Source organism: Anomalospiza imberbis, chromosome 18 (genome assembly GCF_031753505.1).
Source record: "Anomalospiza imberbis isolate Cuckoo-Finch-1a 21T00152 chromosome 18, ASM3175350v1, whole genome shotgun sequence".
Lineage (NCBI taxonomy): Eukaryota > Metazoa > Chordata > Aves > Passeriformes > Viduidae > Anomalospiza > Anomalospiza imberbis.
Window position 1 is genome coordinate 1942475 of NC_089698.1, and position 27423 is coordinate 1969897.

The 27423-nt window shown below is 50.2% G+C and overlaps 1 protein-coding gene and 1 long non-coding RNA gene across 10 annotated transcripts in view; both read left to right on the forward strand.

Moving 5' to 3' along the window:
• Positions 1 to 6977: 6977 nt before the first annotated feature.
• Positions 6978 to 27423, forward strand: part of NCOR2 (nuclear receptor corepressor 2) — a 229749-nt gene continuing 209303 nt past the window's right edge. For all 9 annotated transcript variants that reach the window (XM_068208356.1, XM_068208364.1, XM_068208365.1 and 6 more), the window contains exon 1: positions 6978 to 7170. The gene's annotated coding sequence lies outside the window, so the exon portion shown is untranslated. The remainder of the gene's footprint in view (positions 7171 to 27423) is intronic.
• On the forward strand, positions 19785 to 22603 carry LOC137484496 (uncharacterized). The gene is made up of 2 exons (XR_011004899.1): positions 19785 to 20055; positions 21001 to 22603. It is a non-coding gene; the product is annotated as an uncharacterized lncRNA (long non-coding RNA).

The window sequence follows — 27423 nt, forward strand, 5'->3', positions numbered from 1 at the left end:
AGGCTGAAAGATTAGGATACAAGGGGCCATTGTGCTCCTCTGCCTCCAACTAACTCTAATCCTGGTGAAGGGGAAAATCTACATGCTGAAAAATCCTGGTTGAGAGGTCCTGCTTGGATGTTTACAGGGTAAACAACAATTACAACTTCAAATTGCAAAATAATAATAATAATAAAAAAAAGTTTCAGGCAGAAACACAAACAGAGAGCCAGGGCTGGGGGCAAACAGCTCTGCCACGGCTTGGCTCCTCCGCAGGGCTGTGCTTCTGAGGATTCGTCCTGTCTGTTAAATATAGCTGATGAGCTGTTCTTGAATCGCACCTAATTACATCTCCTCTCCTGCATGCCGGCACTTCTCAGCTCTTTGGAGCTACAAGGAGCTGGATGATTGCAGCTTGAACTCCTCAGGTGGAGCAGACGCTCATTTGTCATCCCCTGTTTGGCTGTCTCCTACTTGGGAGGAGGGAGATGAAAAGTTGAATTCTCTGAGAAGGGAGGGGGAAAAAGAAAAAAAAAAGAAGAAAAAAATCCTTTTGAACTCTTGGCTCATTAAGATGTCAAAAGGTTGGGTGCCCTGGCAACTGCTTCGTCTCTCTAAGCAGGGCTTGAAATTCCTGCAGTCATCCTGCAGGGAATTCGCAGGCGCTTGCTGGGCTCCCTGTCCATGGGAAGATGCCCACAGCTGAGCTACAGGATGCTCCTGAAAAGCTGCTCAAATTTAAACAAGTACAGGTTTCCTAGCTGGGAGCAGCTGCCCCTTGGGCACCTGGGTGTCCAGTCCATCCTGTGTCACCTCATCTGCTTCTCTGTGTGCCTCTTCCACCCCTTTCCATCACCACTGAAAATAGGAATTCAGGGCCATGAGGGTCACTCCTGTGGGCTTCACCCAGAAAAAGTCCTTGCCTGAAAGGTATTTGGATTTCTTTTAGAGACTGACTTGCATGCATCAGTTTGGTTTTGCTGAGTTTGGAGGTGTTTTTTTCAAGATTTTGCCAAATTTCAGCCAGCTGCTCTCTAGCCTCTCCATCCACATCCTGTCTGGCAAAATTTCTACCTCATTTTTTTTCTGGCTCCTCCTTGGGCTGCACATCCTATGTCTTTTGTTTGATGCTTCTTCATCCCAATGCAGGGCTCTCACTGGAGTTTCAGTGACTACAAAAGAAGGAAATATTTTTTTCCAGTTCCAGAAAATACCAGATGTCTTAAAATGAAAAACCTCCAGAAACCAAATTTCCCAATTACTACATATTGCAGCATATCCAAAGTAGGGAAGCAGTTTCTCAAGGGTGGCATTGGAGGCGTGACAAGGGGATCTGACTTCAACTCAGCTCTTTTGGCAAAGAAAACCCTGCTATCTCTGCAGGGCCAGAGGCTGGAAGCACGGGGAATCTTCCTTTGGGATCCTGCACCAGTGAGTTATCCCCTCCCATGGGAGTTATCGCTCCAGAGCCACCTCACTTCCCCTAAAACCACCATGGGAAAAGGGGAGGAGGTGCAGGGGGATGCTCTGGGGTTGGAACACTGGTGCAGGAGTACCTGAGCCCCTCAGGAAGGGATTGTCCCGTGTGGATGGGTGTCGGGGCATTGCCACCAAGCCAGGCAGGCTGGTGAGCATCCTCCTCTCTGCATCCCCAGCTGAGCTCAGCTGAGAAAGAGACAGAGCTGTCATCACAACTACACTTCAGATCTCTTCCATGGAGGGGGAAAAGTGCCAACACGACCAAAAATATGCATAAGATCAACTCACTGGTTAGAAGTGGCCTGGCTACCACTTTCAGTCTCAGGGGTTCAGCTTTGCTGTGGGAAGCCCTCATCATTTTCTACTGTTTTACTCATAGCCAAAAATATGATGAAACCAGAATTGAATGTTTTTTTATGTCTCATTACAGTAACCATCATAAATTATTCACCCATGAGTGAATTCAGCCACATTTCTTACTCAAAAGGAGCTTCCTTTCCTCTTCAGGGCCTTGGAACTCAGAGCCTCTTGGGCTGGTGGTGGATTTCAGGGCTTTCCCACCTGCTTCTGCCTGAACACATGGGGACATCATTGCTGGCTCCTCTTTGACATCCCCCCAAGCCCTGATTCAAGTGCTTCCATGGTGGGAGCAAACTTCACTTGGGGGTATGGGCAGAGTCGGGGCAGGAGAAGGTTTTGGGACAGGTCTTGGCGGGTAGTGGGGATCCCCATCACATCACCCCCAAACCCTGAGCCCTGGTGGCAGATCCTTCTAGAAATGCATGTCCTAGGACAATGTCAGTCTAATCAGCGCCCTCTTCGTTAGCAGGGTCCTATAATTAGAAGCAGCAGCCAGCCATCTGCTTTTATCTCGCCACATCACACGGTGCCTCTCCGCTGTCCCCTATTACCGGCCGTCATTTGAGATCAGCGTTTCCCTCCACCCCCAACCGCGTCTGATCTCACTTTCATTATTGCTAATGACCCTGGCAGCGCTCTGTGCTGTGGAGGAGAGCCGAGCGGGCAGCGCTGGCACTGCTGCCCACACCAGCTCCTCGCCCCTGTCTGCCGCCCCTTATTCCCTCCCGCGGGGTATTTTTGGGGTTTCACACTCTTGCCAGTGGACCTTCCCCAAATACCCTCTGCCTCATGCCAGGAATGGGCCCTTGGGCTGAGAATAGGAAAGCGTTGGGGAAAATGTTGCTGCTTTCAAATATTTTGAGGGTTTTCAGCTTGTAAAGTGCTTTCCTAAGTTTGCTGTTGCACCCTGCTCCCAGTGAGGATGGCATCTGGCAAGACATCAAAAAGACCACCTTGTCCACAGCCAGCAGCTGAGGGCTGCAGGGCAGTCAGACCTTGGAGGAAAGAAAGGATAAAACCTCTTTTTATGTGTCTTTAAATTCGGTGCCTAGACAAAAGCATAAGACATATAAATGGATTAACAACCATGGTTTATTAGCGCTCCTTAATTCACTTCACAGGGCTGAGGGAAAAGTTATTAGCAGATGTATGGCCAGTAATAAGCTAATTATAACCCTGTCAGATCAGAGATTTGAAGAGGTGGGTAGTTTTGTGTGTGAGATAACTATAATTGTCTGTTAAAGATTATGAATTAATATTGATTTAATAAAGCTGTGGCCATTTATTTCTGTGGTAAAAACTAGTTTGTTATTCTGTGAGCTGCCCCATCACCGTGGGAGGCAGCAACCATCTGCTGGAGGTGTGTATTGGGGAGGCCAAAATGCACGTGGGGCTGGTCACTGAGCCTGTGTCCTGCCTGTCACTGTCCCCATCGCTGGCTTGGACAGGGACAGCTTTGTCCCCTGGCTCAAAATCGACGCCTGGTGCCTCTCTGCACCACAGCAGCTCAGCCCTGGGGTCACCACGCACCTGTGGGAGGGGAGAATACATTTGCTGCTTTTAATTTAAAACCAATCTGCACTTATCTGCGTTTGAAAGCTCATCCCCTCAGGAGGGACACGACCCTTGTGGGGTCCTGTCTGTCCCCTGATGTGTTGAAATCTCAGGCAGCCCCTGGAGAACTTGCGAGGTGCCGGTGTGTGACGTGGGCAGGGAGGCAGATGGAGCATGACCCACTGCTGGCCCTGGCACAGCGTGTCCAAGCACAACCCAAACCCACCGTGGGAGGGAATGGGGCAGCTGCTCAGGACCACTCAGCCCAGCCATTTGGGAGAGGGAGACCAGGAAATGGCCAGAGAAAGAGAGGCCAAGGCTCGTGGCCAGGGTCAGGACTGGCTGGGAAAGCAGAATTCATTGCAATTGCAGTGTGTCGGGGTGCTGATGGGGTCCCTCTGCCGTGGTGGGGCTGATGCACAGGGTGGGATCACCTTTGCACCTTGGGGATGGAGGCAGCCTGGTGATGCTTGAATTGTTTCCCAATTTACAGCCACCGTCCAGGATCACTTCAGTTTCGCCTCTCTGCAGGTAGCTGAGTGCCACTGACTTTGGGGTATTTCACATTACATAATTTGTTTTTGTAAATAATTGGCAGCTTGAGGGTGAACACAGAAAAAGGCAGGAGTGAGGAGTGGGTGCGAGACCCCATGACACCAGCTGCATCCTCTGGCTTTGCCTTTCCCCCTTCTTCAGGAAAAAAATGCAGAGATGTTTACTTTGGTTGATTTTTTTTTTTTTTTTTTCCTCCTGAGACAGATCCACTTCCCTAAGGTGAACTCCATCCCTTCACATCGCCTGAGTCCCACCGAATTCCTCTCATGCCTGGAGCAAGTAAAGGCAGGTCACCAGGGCGGTGGGAAGGTGCTTTGGAGACAGCTGTGTTGCATCATGCAGGGCAGGGTTTGCAAACCTCCTGCTGCCTCCACCCTTTGCCAGACCTACCCTCCAGCCCCTCCCTGAGACCAGCAGGTCCAAGACCCCTCGTCCCTGTGCCGGGATTCGTGGCTGTGGAGGGTAAACCCCTGCCCAAGTTTTGACTCACGTTGGTCCTAGTGGGCTGATGCTCCGATAAAGTCAATTACAGGCTGACTGAGGCTAAAGGCTACGGCTTGCTTTAGATGTAATCACTTTCCCCTGAAGCTTTCTATGGGAGGGTGGTTTCAAAGGGAGGGTGGCTCCTGTTTTGCATCTCACTTCTTTTCCTGGAGGAGTTCAGGTCAACCTAAGCAAGAAAACACCCCAATTTTCTTGCATTTGTACCAGCCATGGGACAAGTTTAATGTAGACCATCTCAAATATCTGAGGCAGGACTCCAGTTTTCCACTGAGAGCTGAAATCCCCATCTTTGCTGCTGGACGGCTCGCATTACCATTTTATCTGATGGAATAGCTATCAACGGCAGCTTCCAAGTGAAACGCTAAGGAAAATCTGTGTAAGCTATCTGCAGCCTCGCAGCACAGATACAGCGTGATTGCAGCGACAGCCAGGCTCTGTCTCCCGGCTTTAGTGGGAGTGTATGTGTCCAGCTGCAGCACAGCACCCACGGCAGCACTCCCTCTGCTCCGGGATGCTCGAGGCAGGCTCACCCTGGGCTTTGCTCGCCTGAAACCTCAGCTCCCAGAGCCTTGAGATCCTGCCACGATCTTATCTGTGATTTCTCCAGTGCAAGAAGCTTCCAGCTTCCACGATCACAGGGGAAAAGCTTGAAAACAAAAAGCCTCAAGGCTCCAAAAGGCAGGAATGCGCAAGGAAATAATCCCTGCTGTTCTAAGAGCAATGCCACTGAGAAAACCCCATATTCCCACTGCAACACCAGCCTGGTGATTCCCTTTGGCACCATGGCCTTCTGGACTGCAAGAACAGGCAAAAAAAAAATCCATCTGTGCTCTGGCAGGGTATTCGGTGTTGCTGGAAAGTGCATTCAGCCCTAAGGGGTTTATTTAAATACATTTGATTCTAATGTTGTTCTAAGGTCACTGGGATATAAAAGCCTGGCTGCTGTAAAATTGAAGTCCTGAGTCTTTTTGCTGTGGTACAGGACTTAGCTTCCATTCATTAAGTGAAACGTCACAGATACTAAAAAAAAAAAAAAAGCTCAGTAAATGCTAAACGGCTGGTGGGGCAGAGAAGCCCCGCGATGCAACAGGGATAAATTTGGTCCTTTATCTACCAAGACTAACACATTTTCAAGAGAAAGATCTGATCTGCTCCTTTGCTTTCACGAGACACTCAGCCTGTGCATAAACCGAAGACTCGAACCACACCAAAGGTGCTGCCCTGAGCCAGCAGACACACAACTGCCACAGGCACAGGAGGGCAACTTTTCCTGCTTTTTCTGACGCGCCAGGCTCATTTCAGGCAATTTGCCTTGCTCTCCTGGTGTTTGTGCTCACACTGGCGTGCGCCCGAGCTTACATATCGAGTGGGGTGACTTGAGGAGACCGAGTGCAGGCCTGGGAAAGTCCCTGTGCCCTGCAGCAGCGCAGCCGTATTGGGGCAAGGAATGCCGTGAGCTGCCCGCTCTCCTGCCCTCCTGCTGCCGGGGAGATGCGGGGAAAGAGCAGGGAACGGCAGGAGGCAGAGCGGCAGGGCACCCCTGCATGCCCGCATCTGCCTGCTGGGGCGGGGTGGGAGACGTGGAGGTTTTTACAGCTGCTGGAGCACTGGAGGTTTGCTTTTCCAGCTGTTGGGGTCATGTATCACTCGTGGCTGGGAGAGGGGGTGGACTCGCCTGGGGAGGGACACCCAGCAGTGCAGGGAACAGGGGTGGCTGAGGAGATATGACCTTCCTCGTCCCCCCTGAGAGGATGGAGGGGAAGAAAAAGTGTGAAAAAGCAAGATATTAGTTAAAATCTGTTAGTGACCTGGGTTGCCTCAGTGCTGATTCCTGTGGGCATTTGCTTGTTAAATTGTTCAGATTTTCCTTCGAAGATCCCACCCGAGAAAGTTTTTGATGTACTCGGAATCACAGTACAGACACTAGCCCAGGGCTGGGAATGTGCATCACGGGGTCTTCTCCCGAAGCCCCCCCACCTTCCTTTTGCGGAAAAACTGAAGTTTCATAAGTATGTTGCCGTGGAATGCTCCGGACAATTTCTCGGGGCTGAACCTTTGTCAGGGCTCAGAAAGCCAAGCGGTGCCCGACCTCCTCCTCCTCCTCAGTGTCCGAAACACCACCAGCACGAGGGGATTGTCGGCCAGCTCACGCCACAAGCGAGAATCCCCGATTTGCACCGACAACATCATCAATGACACGCAGCGGCACTACCGCAGCCCGCCGCACCGGTTAAAGCTGGGAACACCGGCGGTGCCGCCGGCAGCACCGAGGCACCTGGTGGCACTGATAAACCGCTGGCGGGCGTGCAGCCGGTGACGGAGCGGGTCCGTCGCGATCCGCGGCTCCCGCCGGGCGCTCGGCGGCGCGGCCCCTTTAATGCGCGCGGGCGGCGCAGCCCCGCTCCGCCCCGCCCCGCCCGGCCGCCTGTGGGGCGGCCTTAGGGACCGACCGAGGCACCGAGCGAGCGACCGGCCGACCGACCGACCGCCGCCTCCCGCCGCGCCGGGGCGGGCAGGGCTGGGCTGGGCTGGGCAGGGCGCTGCGGCGAGGGGCGGCCCGGCCGCACGGACGGACGGACGGACGGAGGAGCGGGCGGCGCGGCTCGCAGCCCCATGGCTCTGGATTTATAAACACGGCGCAGATGGCGGGGCCGCGTCCCCGCGCCCAGCGCTGCCCCGCCGGCCGCTGAAGCGGGAGCGGCGGCGGCGATGGGGGGCGGCAGCTGCCGGCGGGATTAGGTAAGTCGGGAGGGGGGAGCCCCGGGGGAGCCTCCGGTGCCGGGGTGCGGGCGGGGGCCGGGCTGGGGGAGCCGCCCCGCTCCCCGCAGGTGGGGGAAAGGCGGCCGCGTTACGTAAAAATGAAAATGTGCCACGGGAGCTGCTCGCCGGGGAGAAACTTTCTCTTATTATTTTTTTTTTTTTCCCGTTGGTTTGGCTGTTTTTGGCCTCAAGGGAACGCGCCGCCCGGGAGCGGCGGGGCTCGGGAGCGCGGGGGAGCCCCGCACTTGGCAGACTGGCGGGGACACCCCTCTGCGGGGTGGGGGCACCCCGAGGGCCTTTTTTTACCCCCTCCCTTCCTCTTTTTTCCTCCCTTTCGTTCAGTCCTGCCGTATTCTCGGGGTCTTGCCCCCCGCACGTTGGGAGCCGGTGTGTCGGCGCTGGCCCGCAGCCGGAGCAATGAATGAGCATCCGAGGGGGCACCGAGGGCGGCCCTGCTCCCCCGGCCGTGCCAGGGGCTGCGGGGGCACGGCCGGCTCCTGGCCGTGACGCTAGCTGCAGGGCTGGCTCCTCGGGCGGTGTGGTGTAAATATTTACGGGAGGTAACTGAGCCGGTGTCTGCAGGCAACAAGTGCACGTTTCTCTGAACCCCAGCTGAGGTCTCCGGAGTGATCGCTTTTCTTTTTCTTTTTTTTTTTTTTTTTTTTTTCCGCTGTTGATTCTTATAATTTCCTGTTCCCTCTTCTCCCTCGGCCCTTCCTCCTGCTCCCTTGCCCTGACAATGCACAAAGAGCAGGCTGCAGTGGGTGCAGGCAGCTGCCTGCCATGTGGGCTGCTGCCAACACCACTGAAGCAGCAAAACCTGCAGGACTCGGGCTGGGGCTGCCTGGGGCGCGGGGCCGTGTTGACCCAGCAAATCCATCCCTGCTTCCAGCGCTTTGAACCCTCTGGAAGCCCAGCACGCCTGCAGGCACTGCTGCCTGCGCCGGAGGCTGCGTCTGCTCCATGAACTTTGTGTTTTGGGTCAGCTCAAGAATGTGCGGGAGAGGACAGTGCTGCTGGAGGTGATCTGTGCAGTGGATGTCTCCTAACCCGTTGGTTCACAGGCATTTGTGGTTTGAACTCTTGCGGCGACCTCTCCCCTCAGTATTCCCGTGAAGGAAAGGTTGGCGCTCTGGATGCCTGAAAACGTCAGGGTTTGCTGAATCTGGTATTTTTAATCAGTTTGGTGGATGTGATATCCTTCCACTGGTATTCCTTGGTCATGTGGGGTGAGAGTTTTTCCATTTAGTATGGGGGTTTTATCAGCAAGGTTAAGTTTAAGTTTGCTGTGTGCTTTACAGATAAAGATTTGGTACTACTACTGATTCATCAAGGGAGCCAGTGTGAGTTGGGACAACTGGGTGAGCATTTCCCTCTCTTCTGGAAGTGGTGACAGAACTCCTCAAGGGCTCTAGTGAATCCATGTATTCGTGGATGGTTTTAATCAAATCATACTTAATTCTCTTTGTTTCGGTGCTGATGTTGGGTGACTTTGGGATTTAGCTCAAACCTCCTGTGAGCCTGGGTCTGCTAGCTCTGTGCAGGACCTGTGTTGGGGTTGAGTCCCACGATGCCACAGGAGGGAAGTTTTGTGTGTGACAAATATTTTATAACTTTAGTTGAGTAAGTCTCACTGTGAGAGAGACTCTTGCAAAACGTGTTTAGTTTATTGAAAGCAAATGCACTCAAACCTCGGTTTGTTGTTGCCAAAAGGGAAAAAGTAGAAGCTATTTTTGGTGTGAGAGAGGAGATGGGGCACGCACATGTCTGGGGCAGGAAAACACTGGTACTTTGTTCTTCGGGCTTCATGTGGGTGGTGGTTTCTGTTACTTAGCTGTGTGTTTCTGCCAAGTTGCAAAACATACCTGGTTCTGAAACCCCTGCGGAGGTCAGGGCTGGCTCTGCGGAGCTGGTCCTGGGCCCGTATGGGAACACCTCCCACACCAGCATCTCCAGCGCTGGAGAAGTGGGTGGGTGCCTCTGCCTTCACACCTTGGCGCTCCAGGGAGGTGACTGGCGTTTTTTTTGTGACAGGATCTGCACTGAAACCATAAACTTGTTTCGTGCAAGCCACCAGCCAGCTGCTGCTTGGCAATACTTTTCACTTGCTAATGGCTGTGGTTGGATTGGAACCAAGCTGCCTCCAGTGGAGGTTGTACTAATCCCTGGAGCCATCCTGCGCTAAATCCAAAGAGGGTTTGGTTCAGGCGGTGTTCACGTCTTGTAATTAGGAGATCCAGTCTGGTAAAGGCAGTTTTGTTATGATTGGCAGCGATGGTGTGCATGCAGCTGTGCTGATAGCTGCACGTGTTGAGAGCTCCCCGTCTCATCTCCACGGCAGCTCTGGACTGCGCTAGCTGGAATTGGGTCATAGGAGATATCTTCATCTTTTGTGACATGGCTGTGAATTATTTGTCCCCCTTGATGGCTCCCAGTGTTCCTCCCACTGCTGGTTCTGGTTTTTAGTGGCCTCTGCTGCAATACGGTCCTTTTTGCAATCCGGTTGTCCTGGGAGAAACCAGTTTGAAACCAGCTATAATTTATGTGCCTGAGATACCATCATCTTCGTGTCCCTGTGGGGGGAGGAAAGTTACGATCTTGTCAGTTTCTAGATGAGTGGGTACAAAAGGAGGATTAAATCGGTAACTTTTCACAGGTGGGTTTTGGGTGGCTGATTTGAGCAGCTGTGAAGGGGAATGGGTTGGAGGAAGGTCTTTGGGGTGCAGCACTCCCCATCCTTAACGCAGTGTTTCATTCTGACCAGATCACTTCACAAGTCAGAAAACTGAGGCTGGTGGGGTTATGTGAAGTTCAATGTGTCAGAGCAAGTCTGCTGGAGAGCTGGTGAAGAGTCTCTTTCTCCATGAGTGCTTTGCTTGTTACTCCCAGTGGCAAAGTGCTGGTTCCCCCTGGGTTTTGTGCCTGTGAGCTGTTGAGCTGTGGTCCCCAAATGCAGACCATGGGCTTAGCTGCAGGGGTGCACAAGGATGAGAATCCAGGCCAGTGTGTTCTTTGGAGCACTGTTATTTTTGTGCAGCTGCGTTTTTAGGAGCCGTGGCTCGCTTTAGTCTTCGCTGAGAGTTTTCAGCAGAGAGCAGGGTCAGCTCTAATGGAGCTGGAAATGAGGTATAGCAGCACTCGGTCACCTCTCTGATTACTGACTGAGGCTTTTGCAGCTGCTTAAGGATTTGGGCATTGTGAGGTCATGGATTCTCATCTAGGCTGCTGTGGCACAGGCTCCTGCACAGCTTTGAAGGGCCCTTGCTGTGTATCGACATAAGAAGCAGCAGAGAATTGCTATTTATGGCTGGGCTTGTGCTGGCACACAGGTGTTGAGGTCTCTGATTTGCCCTGTAATGTCAAGGGATAGATCTTTGCATTGCAGTAGAAAATGGAAATGTGTATCATTTAATGAGCATGACCAGAGCAGAGATGCTTTCCCAAAAAGAAGATTGGAGAGGGAGCTGGAGCTCCAGAACAGAGGGCATGAAAATGCCTGTAGAAGCTTGATCAGAGTGAGGGATGGATCTGGCAGGAAGGGAAGGAGGACAGAAGAGCAGAAGGAAATGAGTGAATCATCAGTTTTGGGAAGTGATCCGTGACCTGAGCACGAGGCAGCAGCAGGACTGTACTGAGAATTGAGAAATCTGGGCTGTGCCCCCAATCCTGCTGCCCATCCTACTTGTCACTTCCCTTCTTGAGGCCCTCAGTTCTCTGTTCCTGCCAACCTGCCTTTGGCAGCTGGAGTCTCTGGGGTGTGAACTGTTCTACTGTAGGTGAGCGGGGTGCCCCGGGAGGGGATGTTTCTGGTGAGCAGGCGGTGCCCACATGGTAGCAGCTCCTCTGCCACTTCACTGTGTGAAGCTGAGGAATGCGACCTGGCTGAGGGTGGGCAGGTGAGGAGGCACTGATTGCTGCAGACCCCGCTGCCAACAGTGTGCGCTCGGCTGCTGCTCCCAGTCTGGCTTGGAGAGGCCCAGAGAGGAGCCCTGCCTGCAGGGGAGAGGTGCCTGCCACTGGAAGGAAAGCAGTAAAGATGGACGTGGGTGTCCATGAGTGGGATTGTTACCACAGTGCCAGAGCTGGAGGGGATCTGGGGCACGGGGAGGGGTCAGGGAGAGCACGGCAGTGGTTATGTGCCTGCTGGGTGCACAGCGGATGCTGATAATGGTTAGTGCTCTCTTTATAGCTGCAGAGCACTGAGCAAACATTAATGAATGTAAAGGATAGCAGCTCTGTCTAGTTACAGAGAGGGGAAGATACTCCAAATTAACTTTATGATCCGTGAAACTGAAGGTTATTTAAAAAAATAATAACGTAAATGAAAATGCTGAAGTTTTTCAGAGTCGCTGAGTATGGTGCTTGTTGTTTAATGCCTTCCATTTTTTCATCCCAGTCTGTGTTTTTGGCTTGGGAACAAATTATAAGCAATATCAGCTTACGCTTGGATTTGAACCCACATTGCTCTTAGTCAGCTGAAATATTTCCCCTTATCGCTGCTCCCATAATGTTTATTTTAGCCTGGATAGCATCATGGCTTTTCTGCTCGCTGTAGGGAAGAAGCCAGTCTTTGAAATAGCCCAGCACCTTGGAAAGAAGTGATCTCAAAGCCAGTTTGGTCTCTGAATGAGGTACAGCTTAATTTTCCACCAAGAGGTTTATGCAAGGCTGTATCCCAGAACGTTTTGAGGCATTAAAAACCCAGGAGGTGGCAGATGGATGAATTGCTGACAGATTTAAAATCGTATGACAAACATAAAGCACTCAGACGTGAGGCCAAGGCAGGAGGAAGGTTGCCGGGAGAAATGGAGGCAGAAAGGTCGAGTAAGTTATTGTGGGCAGAAGATGTGCAAGCAAAGGCAGGCTCCTGTGGGCTCAGCTGTGAGGGGAAGGGAAGACCTTCAAGAGGAGGGATGTGTCGAGGAGTGTGTTCCCATCATAGCACAGGGAATCCTTCGTGTCCTGGGCTGATGGTGAAAGGAGGAGGAGGAGGAGGAAGGAGGCCAAGCTGAGCGCTGGCAGCAGTGATGAGGCTGGGAGCGGGCTTGCCCTGGGAGGAGACAATGTGGTGGGGTCCAAATAGTTTCCTCTTGTGGGAAGTGATCTGAGGGAGAGTGCCAGCCTGCGGGGAGGCCAGGGATGGTGTGGGTATTGTCTCTGGAGGCTGCAGGCCTGGCTGTGGCTCTCTGGGTGGGTGGTGCGTGTGTCAGGGAGGGAGGCAGAGCAGGCAGGATTTCCTCTCTGCAGCGCTGGCTCCTGGCTTCATAACTAACCAGGCAGTCTAGGTTTATCCTTTCATTGTGGAAGAGAATTATTTACATAATACCACTCCATGTAATCTTTATTTAGCATTGTTTCCCTGGCGTAACGCTGGACAGAGTGGCGGTGCCCAGAAATGCAGTTTTGGCCAAACGTGTGGGAAGTTAACTCTTCCAGTTGGGTGTGCTTCTCTCTGACTGCTCAGGGAACTGGCTGTAAACTGAATAAATACTTCAGTGGCGTGACCATCTATCATGTAGTTGTTGGGACTTCTGCATCCTCTAAACTCTATTTTCTGCAGGCTCTGGCTGGTGCTCTGTGCTGGTACCTGAATGTTGCCTACCAGCTTCTTAAGCAACACAGTTTGGGTTTGTCCTGTGCATGTTAGGGCAGGAGAGTCGTTTGCAGTGTGCTCTTCTTCTGCCTTCTTCAACACAGAGACAAAGGAAAGAAATGTGTCAGCCCGTGGGTGGAGGATGACAGGATTTGGGAAGGTTCCTGGTGCAGATCATCCCATCGTCTGTGATCAGTCCCTGAGGACTTGCTGCCTCCCAGGTGGGCAGGTTTCATCCTCCTCAGGGAGTGTTGAATTGCAAGGTCTGGAGGCTTAGGTGGTTCTGTGAAGAACTGGGGCCTGATTATTGCAACACAGCATGGTGAAGGACAGAGCCCTGCGCTTGGGTGTCAGTGGGATGTGGTGGGAGAATTGAACTGCTGAGTAGGATGGCAAGCAAAGTCGAGCTTTCTGAAAGTCTGCCTGTGCCTCCAGCCGTGCAGCACTGGCTGGAGAGGGTGAAGGGTGTCTTTTCCTCTACACTGTGGGATGTGTGGGCTTCTAACAAGCTGTGGCAAACAATGGAAAATTGGCTTTCTTCTGAAAATATTTTAAAACCTTATAAAATTACTCCAGCGGCTAAATTTTTATAAGACCAGATCTCAGCTTCATGGTACTTGATCACATCATAAATAACTCAGTCTTTGGCCTCTGCAAACTTCTCAAACCCGTACCTGCAGTGCTGCAGAAACCCTGGTGAGCACGTGGTTTATCAGTGGCAGCACCTGGCTCCTGCAGCAGAAGCGTTCTGTGTAAGTGTTTACTGCCGAGGCCGCGTGATCTCCTTGGCGTGATGTTGCAAGGAGCTGGTTTTGGGAGGCTGTGAGTCCCCAGTGATTTACACTGGATTACCTGATGGTGCACGCAGACTGTGGGCTGGATGCTGGCTCGTGGAAGCCTCTCTGTCAGCCTTGCCGAGGGCGATGCGGATCCTGTGTCAGTTTATGCTGCTCATGTGGACATTACTCGCTCAAGCCTGAAACTTGCTGGAACAAAGGTAGCTTGTGAACACCCTCTTTGAACCAGTTACACCTGGCAGGGTGAGTTTGCATTGGATCAGGGCTGAGACTGTGGCATTCCTGATCCAAAGCTTTGTCTACTGCCTCCTCAAGCCCATGCTGTTGCCTCATGTGATTTGTGACATCATGTGGTCTGTAAATCCTGGGTGTCTGTCAGAGCAGGGGTGTTTGGTACCGCAGCTGTGTGCTGAGAAGTTTCTTCAGTGGTTTGGTAGAGGTGTTTTTATGGCATCTGAACATTAAATAACTACGTCCATTCTTTGGTGTTGGAGTTTCTTTTGTTTAGTGAAGGGGATGACTCTTTCTTATTGGAAAAACTTCCTTGATCAAGTCCTTGCTTTTCTGTGGGTACCACATCATATAATTCCATTAATAAACTTCTCAAGCTCCATCTTGAAAGCAGTTGCAGCCTTTTTTTTTTTTCTTCCCTTTGCTGCAGAGTTTCAAGCTCATGCCAGAGTGTCAGCTTCATTTCTAGGTCACCGGTCTGCCCTTTCATTTCCCCCTCACGCTCAAGTTGGCCGGCTTGTTTTGATTTGGTAATATGTGAGGTGGTGTCCACAGACAAAACCAGGCAGGCCAGTGAAATTCATGTTTCCCTGCAGCCTTGTTCCTGTTGTGTGTGTGAATAATAATTTCCAAATGCTAGACCAGAGGTGATTAAAAACTGTCAAAGAAATAAAATGCAGCAAAGTCTGCATAACAGGAGTCTGTGTGTTCAGTGTTTAGGGAAAACTCTGAACTGGCAGTGGAAAAAGCCTTCAGAATTCTTATTGAAGGCTTTCTAGTCTTCAGTGTCCCTTATTCAGGAGGTGCTGCTGAGGCAGCCTGAGCATGTCCAGGCTCTGCAGGAGGTTGCTGCTATTTGGGGGGGACCTGCAGCCAGCAGGGCTTCCTTAGTGCTCTTGCTCTGCAGAGTTTTTTGGGATCCAGAGCTACAGTTGAGCTGTTTTTGCATGCTGTGGGCACAGGCACCTGGCTGGGCAGCCAGCTCAGCTGCAGCCTTGTGGTTGGAGCTGCTGAGCGTGACTGGCAAAGGGTGGAGGGGTAAAATGCTTCTCTGCAGCCCGAGTGGATGCTGGAGTGGAAATGAAGAGCTGAAAATCTTTCTGAGGAGCGGGCACACGGTGTCTGTTGCTTGCTCTGAGTGAGTACTCTGAGTGCTTGCTTTTTTTTACCGAGCTGCGAGGCAAGGGGTATTCAGGGATTTTTATGCAACTTCGGTGTTGGGACGTGAAGCAGTTGTCATGTCATCAGTTAAGATGTGTTGAGCATCCTTATTTTTGGAGCAAATGATCCTGCTGGCAGCATGTATAGGAGGTGTCAGCCAGCCCTTTTTTTCTTCTTCCTCTCTATTTTTTTTTTTTTTTTTGCTTCATTTGTAGGTTTTAGTTTTGGCTTTACTTTGATATCTTGACAGGGTTGCTACTTAAAATTGTTGGAGTGGAGTTCTCTCCTTTTTTTTTTTTTTTTTTTATTTTGGGAATTTTTTTTTTTAATGTCTACGTGTCTTGAGATGCACATAAAGAGCTGCTGTGGTTTCGGTCCCAAACCCAGCCAGCTGCCAGCAGCGTTCCTGAGGGCTGTGTGGTGTCGGAGTGAGAAACACTGCAGGGTTTTGGGTTTTCTCCAGCATTATGAAACAGAAGTAAAGAGAGAAGTCAGCATGTACCCTAAGGGTTGTGTTTTTATTTTAACTCTCTCGCTGTGGAGAGCTGAGGTTTGCATCTTCTCCACTGAGATTGGTGCTCATGAAACCTAACACACTTCCATGAATGTCCTTAAACTCTGCCAACAGCAGAGAAGGCTGAGAAAATGGGGAATTTGCTTTGCCCTGAGGTGGAGGAGTCGTGCTGCAGAGGCAGACACAAGCACCCTGGTTACTCCTGTTTCCCCTGCCAAAGGCAGAGTGAGTTTTGGTCTGGTTCAATGAGACAAGAGCTTTAAGCTCCATCTGGGTCTTATTTTTTTTCTGCATTTTGCTCGGTTGTGCTTTTTAAGCGTCTGTGGATTTCTTCTCAGCAGGAGGTTTCAGTCCCCACACAATGTATTATTGTGTTTGCCTCACTCTAGTTCCTTGTTTGATGCGGAAACACCTTGAACCTTTGGCTGAGTTGGAAGATGGGTGCAGAGTCAGGCCCGTGGCTGCTCCAGGAACAACGTGTCCGTGCACGACTCCTCAGCCCGGGTGCTGCTCCAGGCACTGAATGTGTTTGGCTAGCACAGGCACTCCCCTGCCTTCTGATCAGCCAGCCTGCACATACTGACTTTGCTTTTAGAGGCTGATCCTTACGGTAAGAAGCCAGAAATAAGTGAGTGTTCACACTTGCCTTTACGAACTTCTTGAGTATTTTGCCAATTAATTCTTAGGTAACTGAGGCTAAAATATCTATTGTAAAGGACACAGCCAGGAATGCTGCTGTCCTTCAGTCATTCCAGTTTATGCCTTGAAAAAGGTACCTGTGCTGTCTTGGCCACTTGCATCTGCTTTACAAAGCCTATTAACCAGCAGAAAAAATGTGTAAATAAATACAGCAGCTTCACCTTGCAGCCCTGCCAAATCAATTTGGTGTGTGTTGAGGGGGCTGAACAATTAGTTACAGAAGCAAATGGTCTTCTCCATGTTCTGTGCTCCTGTCACATGGCCATCTCCCAGTTTTTTTTTGTAAGTGTAACAGAGAAATCTGCATGAGCAACTATTTAAGGCATGTGCAGAGAAGGGGGGGAAGCTAACAACTGAATATTAACGTGCTGAGAATTGTGGGGCTGGTTGTAACTCTTGGTGGGGTTGGGGCTGTTGAACAGGGGTGATTCCTGCTCCCCTTTTTCACAGCATCTAGCTCACTTCGTTCAAGATGCTTGTGAAATCTCAGGGGACTTTGGCTGTAGTGCTGGTTGAAGGAGTTTGCCACCTCCCTGCCTCTCAGCATGTTCCTATCACAGTGATTCTCTCTCCTGTTATTTTTGACCTGAATAGCTGAATTAATGTCTTCACCAAGCAGTCGTGGTTTTGTTTAAGTCAGTTCAAAGTATGGGTGCTGCAAGGACAGGTGTGGAGCCAGGGCCTGAAATCAGGGAAGAGTGGCTGTACTTTACACAACCTGGTTGTGTTTCAAGCCTTTCTTTTGCAGGAATAAATTCCACAGGACTGAAATTCCCTTCTAAGGGGAGATAGTCCCCCTAAACTTGTGCACAGACCAGTTTGCAGGCGTGCCACGTGTCTCTCTCAGGCGTGGGACACCATTCCATTTTGCAGCAGATGATGCAGACCCTCGGGTAGGGTTCTACTGGTGTTCCTGCAGCAGCAGTTTCAGCTTGGAGTCAAGCTCAGGCACTGCTGTAGCATTTCAGTCATTTCTGCCGTGGTCTGTGGCATTTGCTCCTTTTCTGTGAGCTGGAAATGGAGTGCTTGGTTGGGAGCGGTGACGGGGTTTTTCACTCTGTTGCTGCTTTGTGCTGGCTGCAGCACCTTTGTTCCCGGAGTGTTGCTGGTGCACCCCGGGAGACTGGAGAGCTCTGCTTTTGTGCCGTGGCCCCGCACAGCCAGGGGGAACTGATGAAGAGCCAAGTTGGGCAGAAGCCATCCTCTGTGCTGTGTGGCAGCTTCTGCAGGTGTCAGTCCTGGCTCAGCGAGGCACCTGCTGAACAGAGAGAGAGAAGAGGGTCCTTTTCTCAAGGGGGTTTAAAACTGCTCTGCCACAGGAGCCTTGCTGAATTACAGATTGCTTTTTCTCTCCCACACTTTTCTAAATCTGCTGCTGTTCCTGAAGTTGCAGTAGATTTTACTCATGTGTGCTAGTGCATGGGTGAGTGTTTGCTGCAGAGTAGAGTTGTAAGCAACTGACATGATGTTGATCATAGTGTGACTAATGACACTTAAAATGTTTGTTTGTTTGTTTGTAATATACTGTGGTCTATTTCCAGGCTCTGAAGTTGACAGACAAGCTTCAGCTGTATTTGGCATAGTGTTTGGAGAGATGGACAGCTTTCTGTCACTTCTTAGACAGATAGGCATTGAATTGTTAAGAGAAAACACAGCAGCTTTTTGGTTTTTCTCCCCACTCTAAACCAGCCAACCAAAAGGCAGGTGGAGGGTAGATCTCACATGCATTCTGTTTATCTTTATGTGCAAATGCAACTTCTCGATGTGTCATTAACCTGGTTGAGCTCGGGTGCTATTTTTAGCAGCCTTACGGACAAGGAGCAGTTCCAGTAAAGCGTTTGTGAGCGGCCCAGCCCGGGGGCTGGCACAGAGCCCAGCGTGGCAAGTTCCTTCCTCCCTGCCTGGCCAGGGGGCCTGGAGGGGCTGGATGAGCTGCCCTGTCCGCAGTCCCACACAAGGAAATCTGTGTAAAGCATTGCTCTTCAGGTCCTGTGGCCATGGTAACCGACTTGGATACATCAAACTTGACTAATTAACCTAATGGAGAGTCGTTTCCAGGCTGAGTGTCTTCCCTCGGAGAGCTGAACTTGTGTTGTCTGATCCTCCTGCAACCTCCGCAGCCAGCGCAGACTTTTTCCGAGTGGTTTCTTTCAGAGGTTTCTTTCACAGGTTAATTGGAACTGGGGAGGCTGGCTCAAATTGGTCTGATGTCTTGCGTGCATCTCTTGCTCTGCATTCCCCCCTCTGGGTAATCCCTGAGATTCCCATGGAAGGAAGATTCCAAACTCAAATGGAAAAAACATGTTCTGATTTTTGTTTTTTTCCTTGGACTGGGTGAGGTGAAAGTGGATACTTTCCTGCATCTCTCCTGTTTCTGTACTGCAGGATCTCTGCCACCCTGAGTTTCTGCTTAAAAATCTGTGAAATCCTCAGGCTTGAAACAAAACAGCACATCCTGGAGATGTCTGTGCACATCTTCAGCTTCCCTCATCTCAATGTACTGGTTAAAGGCGTTGCTGCTTTGCACTGTTTCTCCTGGGTTTAATTATTATTTCAGTGATTGGAGCTGCAGACTGCAGCAGGGACTTAAGAGTTCAGCCTCAATTAAAAACCACCCTGTGCCAGGCAGATAGCAGCAGGCAGCTCTGCTATTCTCAAGTGTCTCCAGCAGTCCATCGAAACACCATGTGATTGGCTCAGTTGAGAAATCTGAGTAGGCAGAAAGCAGTTTCTGGGATAAACCTTGTGAGTGCTTCTCAAAATAGCCTGAAAGCAAGGTTTTGCTTTCCACAGCCACTCTTGGTCCTTGAGGCCGGTCAGAATTTTTTGTGGATTACTAAATACTGCGAAGGTCTGATCTTCAAAAACCATGAAATCCTTTTTCTTTTTTTGCTCCTTTTTGATGCTGCCTCTGGTATGTTTAAACTTAGAGGATTTGCATTTTCATGTCTTTTTTAGCCTTAATTGTAAGTACTGGGACCTTTCTTACTTGCAGCTCCAGCTTTTTACATTTTTCAGCAAAGCTGGTGACCTCATGTTTGACCCTTGGAAACCTCTTGGGCAGCCCAGCAAACAAATGTGGTGTGAGAAGAGCACATGATAGTAGCCTGAGCTATTACACTGGTCAGTCATTGACCAGGACTCTTGGTTTTTTTTTTTCCTTTGAAGATTTGCTTAATCATTGGCATTGCAGCCCCTGCTGTTCAGGGCACCTGGAGGGGTTTGCTGGCTGCTCCCCATGATGTCTGAGGTGGCAGGGGGGCTTTAGAGAGTGCAGCACTGTAATCAGGTTTTACTGGGGAAGAGATTGTCACCGATATCCCTGGGATTTGGCATCTATATAAATACACGAGCCAAGCTCTGTTTAAGTGTGTAGGTTCATGTCAGTTCATTTGTCTGGGAATGGGGCCGGGAGCATCTTACCACCACCGTGGTCCTTCCGTGTGATTTCTATTCCCAGTATAACCCACAATCTGCTGAGGGTAAATCCCTGGAAATGCTGGTGCAGCTGGAAGTGACTGCTTCAGGCATGGCCGATTTTAGGACCAGTTGAGAGATGGGGATAAAAACTGCGTGGCTAAAAATTTTTTCAGAATGACTGAAAGCTTGTGAAGCAGCTCTGCGATCTCAGAGTTGGGAGTTGTTTTTCCACCCTTATTTGCTGTAGTACCTCTGGGTGACACAGAGCGTTCAGCAGATGCTGCTAAACTGAATTCTACAGCTGAATTCACACTGGAGAAATGAGAATTGCTTCTTTTTGTTGGGGAAAAAATAAATCTGCTTTTATCACATCCTTGTTATCCTTACAGCTTGTGGCTTGGAAAATTAGAGGAAATTGATAGTGAGGTCTGAGTGGCATGTGGAGAGAGGTAAGATCCTGGCTTTCTGTGGGCCTCATTTCATGAACTTTCTTGTCCTTCATGCGTTTGCTGATGTGTCAGTGGAACTGAATTTCATTGGCAAAAATGTGGTTTGAGTGGATATCTTAGATTAACTCTCAATTGCCTGCCTAAGGGTGATTTTAAGCGAGGCTTCCCGCAGCATCCCTGCTCTTGCTGTGTCTTTGGCTGTTGCTCCCCTCTCCCAGACTGTCTGCACAAGGGGCTTCTCTGCAGAGAGCAGCCTGTGTTCTGTGCCCACGTACTGTGCAGAAGCCATGAAAAATGTTGTTCAGATGACAGTGATTTGGGGTAGCTCTAGAAAATAATTTTCTGCTGGTGGATAGTACCAAACTATTTCCTTTCACCCCCTCCCTCCCTTCCCCAAAACAAAAGAAGAGATGAAAGGATTCATTAGGAATTATTCACTCAGCCCTGCCGCCTGTCTGAGATCTGGCTGTCTGCGTTCATCCCCCAGCTCAGGGAAGGTCAGAGGGCATCTCCCTGGGGAGGATTTGCTGTTGACTGAATTGCACTCTGTCATTATCCTGCTGGATAACGAATGCAGTGGCCTCATTGGCACTGGCTTCAGAAAAAGCACGGTCATCTGCATGTGGCCTTGAGGCGGGAGGCGAAAACCTAAGGAGAGTGGGGTGGAAAACCTCATCCTTTGGGAAAGATACAGGACAGACCCAGGCAGTTTGGCCCAGGGGTTTATTTGCTATATGATGCTGCTCTGGACCTCTGTGTTGTCTTCTTGGAGGTGAAGGAACACAGCAAGTGGGTTTAAAGGACAGAATTCCGTCTGGTGAGGTGAGACTAGTTAAAGCTGCTCCTGTTTTCTTCAGTAGAATATGTGGCATTCTTGTGACACAGTCTGAGATATTTTAATGAGATTTAAACAAATTTTTCCCTCTTTGTTTTGTTTTCAAATAGGTTTCCTGAAAGAAAAACATACAAATCCCCCTGAGCTAATTGGTGTGTGATTTGAATTCAGCTGCTACCTTGGAAGAGCTTTTCCAGCAGCTGATCTGAAAACAGCCTTTCCCACAATATTGTGGGTTGTCAGTCAGTGCTGAAGGATCTTGAAGTTGCTGGTGGGAAGGAGAGAGGTGTGTTTTATTTGATATGCTGCATCTTTTAGTTTGAGTGTCATAAAATACTGAGAGATGTGCAAAAGACCCTAATGGAGAGGAGCCATCAGAGGGATAAAAGTCGTGGTAGCTGGAAATGTGTAAGAAACAGTTGTGGGTGCTGGCTGAGGAAGTAGATAGACCTGAAGAAAATTTGCATTTTAAGCACCAATTTCAGATGTTACCCACTGCCTGGTGCCTTGATCTTCTGGCAGCCACCAGCTTAGAAGGGCTTAATGCTGTGCCCTTGCGGCGTGTGGTTCCACGTCCTGAACCGTGCTGGGGGTGGCCAGATGCAGCCCTGTGAAGTAAAGTATTAAAGCTTCAAACGCTGGCCTTCATTGCCTTCGGGCTAAGTCGGTTCCCTGGAAGACGCTGTGATAAAATTGCTGGCCCAGGTAATTTGTGTCCTGATGATGAGCAGCAGAGAGGAGGGCAAGAGTTTGTGTGCCTCCTTATTGCTGTCATCTGTCTTGCAATCAGATATTTATGAAATGGCCTTTTGTGTTGCAGTGCGGGGTGTGTGAGTGCATATTTAAGTGGTTAGTAAATATAGTCAGTTGCTAGATTGGATCAAATCATCCTCTTAACAAATATAGACAGTGATGTTTTGCATCTGGGTGTTTTGACAGTAAAGTACAGGAGGAGGTGGTCTTAGTGAGTTTAACATCTTGTACCCGAAGCAGGGCAATAATTGCTTAAAATCACTGTAATTCTGCTGCCAGCATTAAAGGATATAAAATTATCCTGTGTTGTAATAAGTAAAAAAATACAGCTGCCTGGAAAAGTCTCGTTGCTCTAATCCAGGACAAAGCGTGTGTGACTGGTTGTGAATCAGTTTATTTTCTTCTGGGGTGTGACCCTCTGGATTCCTGTCATTGCAAGAAATCCTCCTTGGAAGGCAATCATCTCCAGGCTGGTGCTCAGCTGAGCGATGCATGACCAAGTAGTAGCTTGTAGCATTTATGAACTAGGGCAGAAGTAGATCCCTTATTCAGACAGAGCTGTATAAGCCTCCAGTGCTCTGTACTAGGCCCCAAATTTGCCTACATTATAAATAAGTCTGTGGCTGGTGCTTGTGTGTTTCTTTTTTTAAGCTGAAGGCAACCCCTTAAGCTCTTTTCTGCAGGTCTGTTCAAGCTGGGGCATGGGGAATTCCTAAGAGGATTATCATGGTTTACTTGATACAGAACTTGAACTTGAGCAATGGCTTATCTTATCAGTGATAAAAGACATGGAAATTAAGTTTACGTAACCAAAGAGACCTTGAACTGTGGCTTTTTTTTTTTCGGGAAACTGGAAAGACAGATCTCCTGAGTTCTCTGCTCACAACTGCAGTGTTTGTTATCTGGTGTGTACTGCCTGCTTACCACTGGCATTTATTTCCAGCGCTGTGTTTGGAGCTGTCCTCTGGAAAAAAAGAAAAGAAACGGGGTTGAGGAAGAGGCTCAGCAAGAGGAGTCGTGGACATTTTCTGCTTTTGCAGGAAAGCTTGGTGTCCTTGCTGGAGAGACTGGTGCCGTGTGGTTGTTTGCAAGCCCCTGTGTTACACTGAGCTCAGCAGGTGATTTGAAGGACAGCAGAGAGCAGATCCGTTTCACCAGTGGGTTGTGAGCATGGGGCTGGAAAGTCTCCAAAGTTGTGAGAAAAATGCACCCTGAGAATAGAAAACACCTGGGAATAGATGAAGATGCCCTGTCTATTCCCAGTGGAAAAATTAAATGAGTGGGAAGGGCCAGGATAATCTCTTGGGTGGCAGCTGGAAAATGACTGCAGACAAATGGGTACTGCTGTGCTCTGGCTGTGCTGACCCACCACTCTGGCACAGGGTGGGTGCCGTGCCCAGCCCTCTGCAGGGCTGAGGCAGCTGCTGCAGCACCCCAGCTGCTGCTGGAGGAGGAGAGCGGCCTGAGCACCAGGGCTGGATCCCAGTGGATGTGCCTGCGTGGGCTGGGCTGGATGGGCTGAGCGGCTGCGTGCACAGCAGGGCTGCAGGGCCGGACAGCCTGGGCCACCTGCTCACCTGCCCCTCTGCACAGGGCAGCCTTTGCCAGCCTCCCTCTGCAGGGGGAGAGACGCAGTGCTCAGCAAGCAGCTCTGTGACCAGCGAGAAGAGAGGAGCCTTTCCACCCTGCCAGATTACAGTGGGTTTGCCTGCCCTGGTGTCCTACACCTGCTTTGTCTGTGCTGCGTGGGAGGAATTTTATTTTTTGAGCTCTTGCTGTCACAGATTGTGACAGTGCCACAGAGGTCTGGGCCGTGCTGTGCTTCCCACAGAAGGACTCAACAGACAGTCAAAGGCTGGCAAGCTGACAGCACTTATTAGAGGTAACCTTCAGGAAATGCCACACACAGCCCTCGCTGAGCTTTCTGGCTCCAGGCGCATACAGTATTTACACCACGCTTCTTGAGTTTCCCTGAAGGCTCTCAGCCTGCAGCTGCTTTCTGTGCTCTGCCACCTGCCCTGTGTCCTCATGCTCCAGCGCCTGGGGTGGGTTCTGGCTGCTGGGCTCCTCTGGCAGCAGCCCACCATGCTGGGGGGGCTGGTGACACCAGCTCTTCCTCTGCCCTTTGGCCTCCTAAGAGATGCTTGTTGTAGCCTGGGGTAAAGCCAGCACCAAATTTTCACACTGGTGTGTGCAAGGAATGAGCTGTTAAGAAGTGCAACACTTGCACAGCAGCTCTTTGTTAAAATGCAAGGGAATTACACGGGATCAGCTCTTCTGACTGAGCAGGTGACTGGCTTGAGTGGCTGTGTGTGGAGTTAAAAGCCAAACCCTAAGCACTAAGGTTTGAAAAATTTTTCTCAGGCTGTCTTGATGGTGTTTTTTCATCCTACATGGGGTGGGAGGAAGGAAATGTGATACTATCTGGTTCTAGTAAATGACAGTGCTGAGCAGCACCTGAATACTTTGTGGTGCCGGAGCCTGGACTGGGTAGGTGTGGGGAGGCATTGTTGTGCACCCCATTGGGACATTTGCCCCAAAACCAGTTCAAGTATTTTCTCTGCTTCCTGGCTGAGAGGCTGGGGGATGTATACCTGAAGGGTGGGGTTTCAGGATGTGCTCAAGCCTTGCTCTGCTGCCCCCAGAGTTGGTGGCTTATGTATCTTCTACAGACCAAGAAGTGACTTTTTTCCAGCAGCAGGTGGCTGGAGTTTGATCCACCCACTCTCATCCTGCTGCTTGTAGTGTGCACAAATTGCTTGATGCTCTGCTCCCTCCAGTGAAGGGTCAGCTGTGACCCTGTATGAAAAGCAGAAGACTGCTGTCCTGCTGGATGTTACCCTGTTTGGGGAGATGGGAACTGCCTGGTGCTTTGCCTTGGTGGAGTAGTCCTCTGGGCTACGCCAAAGCCTGTTTTGGCATGTGCCCTTAGAGAGATATAAGTCTTTCCTCCCTGCTACCTTGTGAGAATTGTCAAAGGGGAACCCATGGAGTGGCATTAAAATCCTACTTTATTATTGTTAATTTCCCATAATACTCGGGCTTGGAGTGCCTGGTTGCTTGGCCTTGCTCAGTAGGGAAGAACAGGACAGACTGCCTCAAGCTGAGGTCCCTTGGCTGTGTCGGCTCTGAATCCTCTGCTCCTCTGGTGTGGATTTAATTTCCACAGTGCTGCAAATGCTTCCCCAGTGCCCAGCTATCAATTGAAAAGCAGTGGGGGGGTCTGCGGGGGGGTGGTGATGGTGGGGAATGACTTGTGGTCTCCATGGCAACCTACAGACGATAAATGGATCAATGTGCTGTTCTGCACCATCTGAAACTCGGGCGGCACTGACTAAATCTGGGGGCTGCCTTTGCCTGCCAGATCCTGCTGTGGGGTCAGTAGTGTGAGCCAGCTCAGCATGAAAGTCTTCCCATCAGTGTGCCCCCAGCATCTTGCTGGGTTTGCCACAGAGTATGTGGGGTTTGGGCTGGAAATCCACATTTGACTCACCCTTGGCACACTTGGGGATTTGGATGTTTAGAGCTGCACCACTGCCTTGGGCTTAGGTGCTGTTATGGGCAGCTGGCCAGGCATCCAAGTCCCTGGGTTTGGAAAGGGTAAGGACAAATGGCTGGCTTCCCTTCCAGCACTGTTTAAAACCTCCAGCTCTTTCTGCACAAGCACAGTGAAATTTATGGTTTTTTTTTCCTGTGAGTTAAAGGCTCAGAATCCTGGGTTAGGTTTGTGTTGGGGTGGTGGGTAAGGACAGCTGCCTTTTGTTCTCACTTCTCCTTCTGGTGGTATGGATAAACAGAAAATCTGTCTTCTGAGCTTCTGTTCCAGTGTTTCCAATGACCACATTTACCTATAAAATATATTTGATCTTCCCCCAGTAGATTTCGTAAAAACTTGCCTTGGTCTGAAGTTTCTAATCCACTGCTTTTTAAACAAGAGTCTTTCCAATGCTGAGGTCTTTTACGTGCACTGGAGTCATACCTGGCTTAGGTTCAACCAGAGACCCCCCAGTTCTCAGCCAGGACCAGGGACTGGTGTGACTGGAGCCAGTGGAAGGCAGTGGCTGTGTGCTGCTGGCTGGCTCAGCAGCACTGTTTCAGCCCATGCTTTTCTGGCTTTGTGAAGGGATAATCCCAGGTGTCTCCAGTGCTTTGAGTGCTGCAAATCTAAGGGACCACTTTGTTTCGGTGTCAGAGGTTGGCTGTGGTGATGAGGATCTGTGCAGACGAGCTCAGGATCTGAGGCGCTGCCTGGCCTCGCCTGCTCTCACATCTTGGGGCATCAATGCTTCTCCCTTGCAGCAGGAGGAAAACTGTTGCCTTCTATTTTACAAAGGGGCCTGGAGAGATGAGTTGCCAGAGGCTGCACCTGAGGCTTGTTATGAAGCTGGGAGTGCCTCACAGAGCTCCTGAGCTTGAGTTTTCTGCCCAGACTTACATCTGGGATAAATACTGGTGTCTGTAGTGCTCTTCACACCTTGATTTCTAAGTGCCTTTTGTAATGATTGGAAGGACTTTGATTCCTTGGCCAATGTCTTTGGGCAGGGATATGGGTGCATTTCCCTTCTAATTCGTGGTGTTATGTTTGTAATTTTGTTAGGGAGACCTGCTGTCTGCAGTGGGGTGGAAAATCCCCAAAGTCTGCTCTGAAACCACTTTCTGTTGTGCTTCTGTCTGTCCAGCTCTGCCTGTAGCCCCTGGCATGTCCCACAAGCTGCTAGCAGGGCAGTTGCCTGTCACAGGTCCAGAGGCCCCTTTTGGAGATCACTGTTGCTGTTTCTAAAGGCTCAATTGTGGGACAGTCTGGCCACATGATCTGAGCTCGTAATTTTGTGCGGTGCAGCGCTGAAATGTCCAAGAAATCTGCCATCTCTGTTGCCTTGTGAATAATTTATGGATCTCTTGACTCCAAGCTCATAAAAATCGATAACTCTTTGTGGATTTTTTATTTTTTTTTTCCCCAGCAGCAGCTTGGTTAAATTCTCCCATTCTTTTGAGTTGCTGATATTGAAAGGCTGTGGCTTGTTCGCTTACCCTGAGCCATGTTTTCTTTTTCGCAACAAAATTGATCCGGGCTTTTCCACCGAGCTGTCTGTCGCTGTTCTTCACCAGGCTGTTTGGCTCAGGTTACTGAAGGAGACAACCTCTCTGCACCTTTTCCATGGGCTATTGCAAGTGTTTGAGCTGTTAAAGCTTCTGCTCTGGGGCAAAGCTGCAGAGCTTGGAGAGGTCAAAGTGCTTGAGTGTTGTGCACTGGCTAAGAAGAGGTTTCAGCAGCTGCCCAGTTCCTGCCAGTAGAACTTGCAGTCCCCTTAGCCCAGTAATTCAGATATGGATATGTTAATTTGTTCCTCTAATTTCTAGGCCTGTCTCTGAACACTGAAGCACTCCGATGATCTTTGCTCCCTGTCAGGCTTGGAAACGAAGCCTGAAGTGTACCAGTAACAGCTGTGCCCTCTGTGTTGGGTTATTATCCTTTCAGAATTTAATAACGTGACACCCCTTTTTACTGGATAGCTTGTCCTTCCCTCTAGGAACAGATCGATAACAGACTTGTATCTGCTATTTGGATGTAATTGCTAGTGTCAGCTGATGTCTGGTGCTGTTTCTCCAAACAGCCCTTGGAAGCTCAGTAGGCTGTGGGGAGCGAGGATTTATTTTCCAGACTGGAGTTGCACCACATCCAAGAAACCTGAAATAAAGAGATGGTTTTGCAGAGAAGTTTCCCTGCTCCCTTCTCTTCCTGCTTGTATTTGGTGATATGTGGGCTGTGAGCTGGGGAG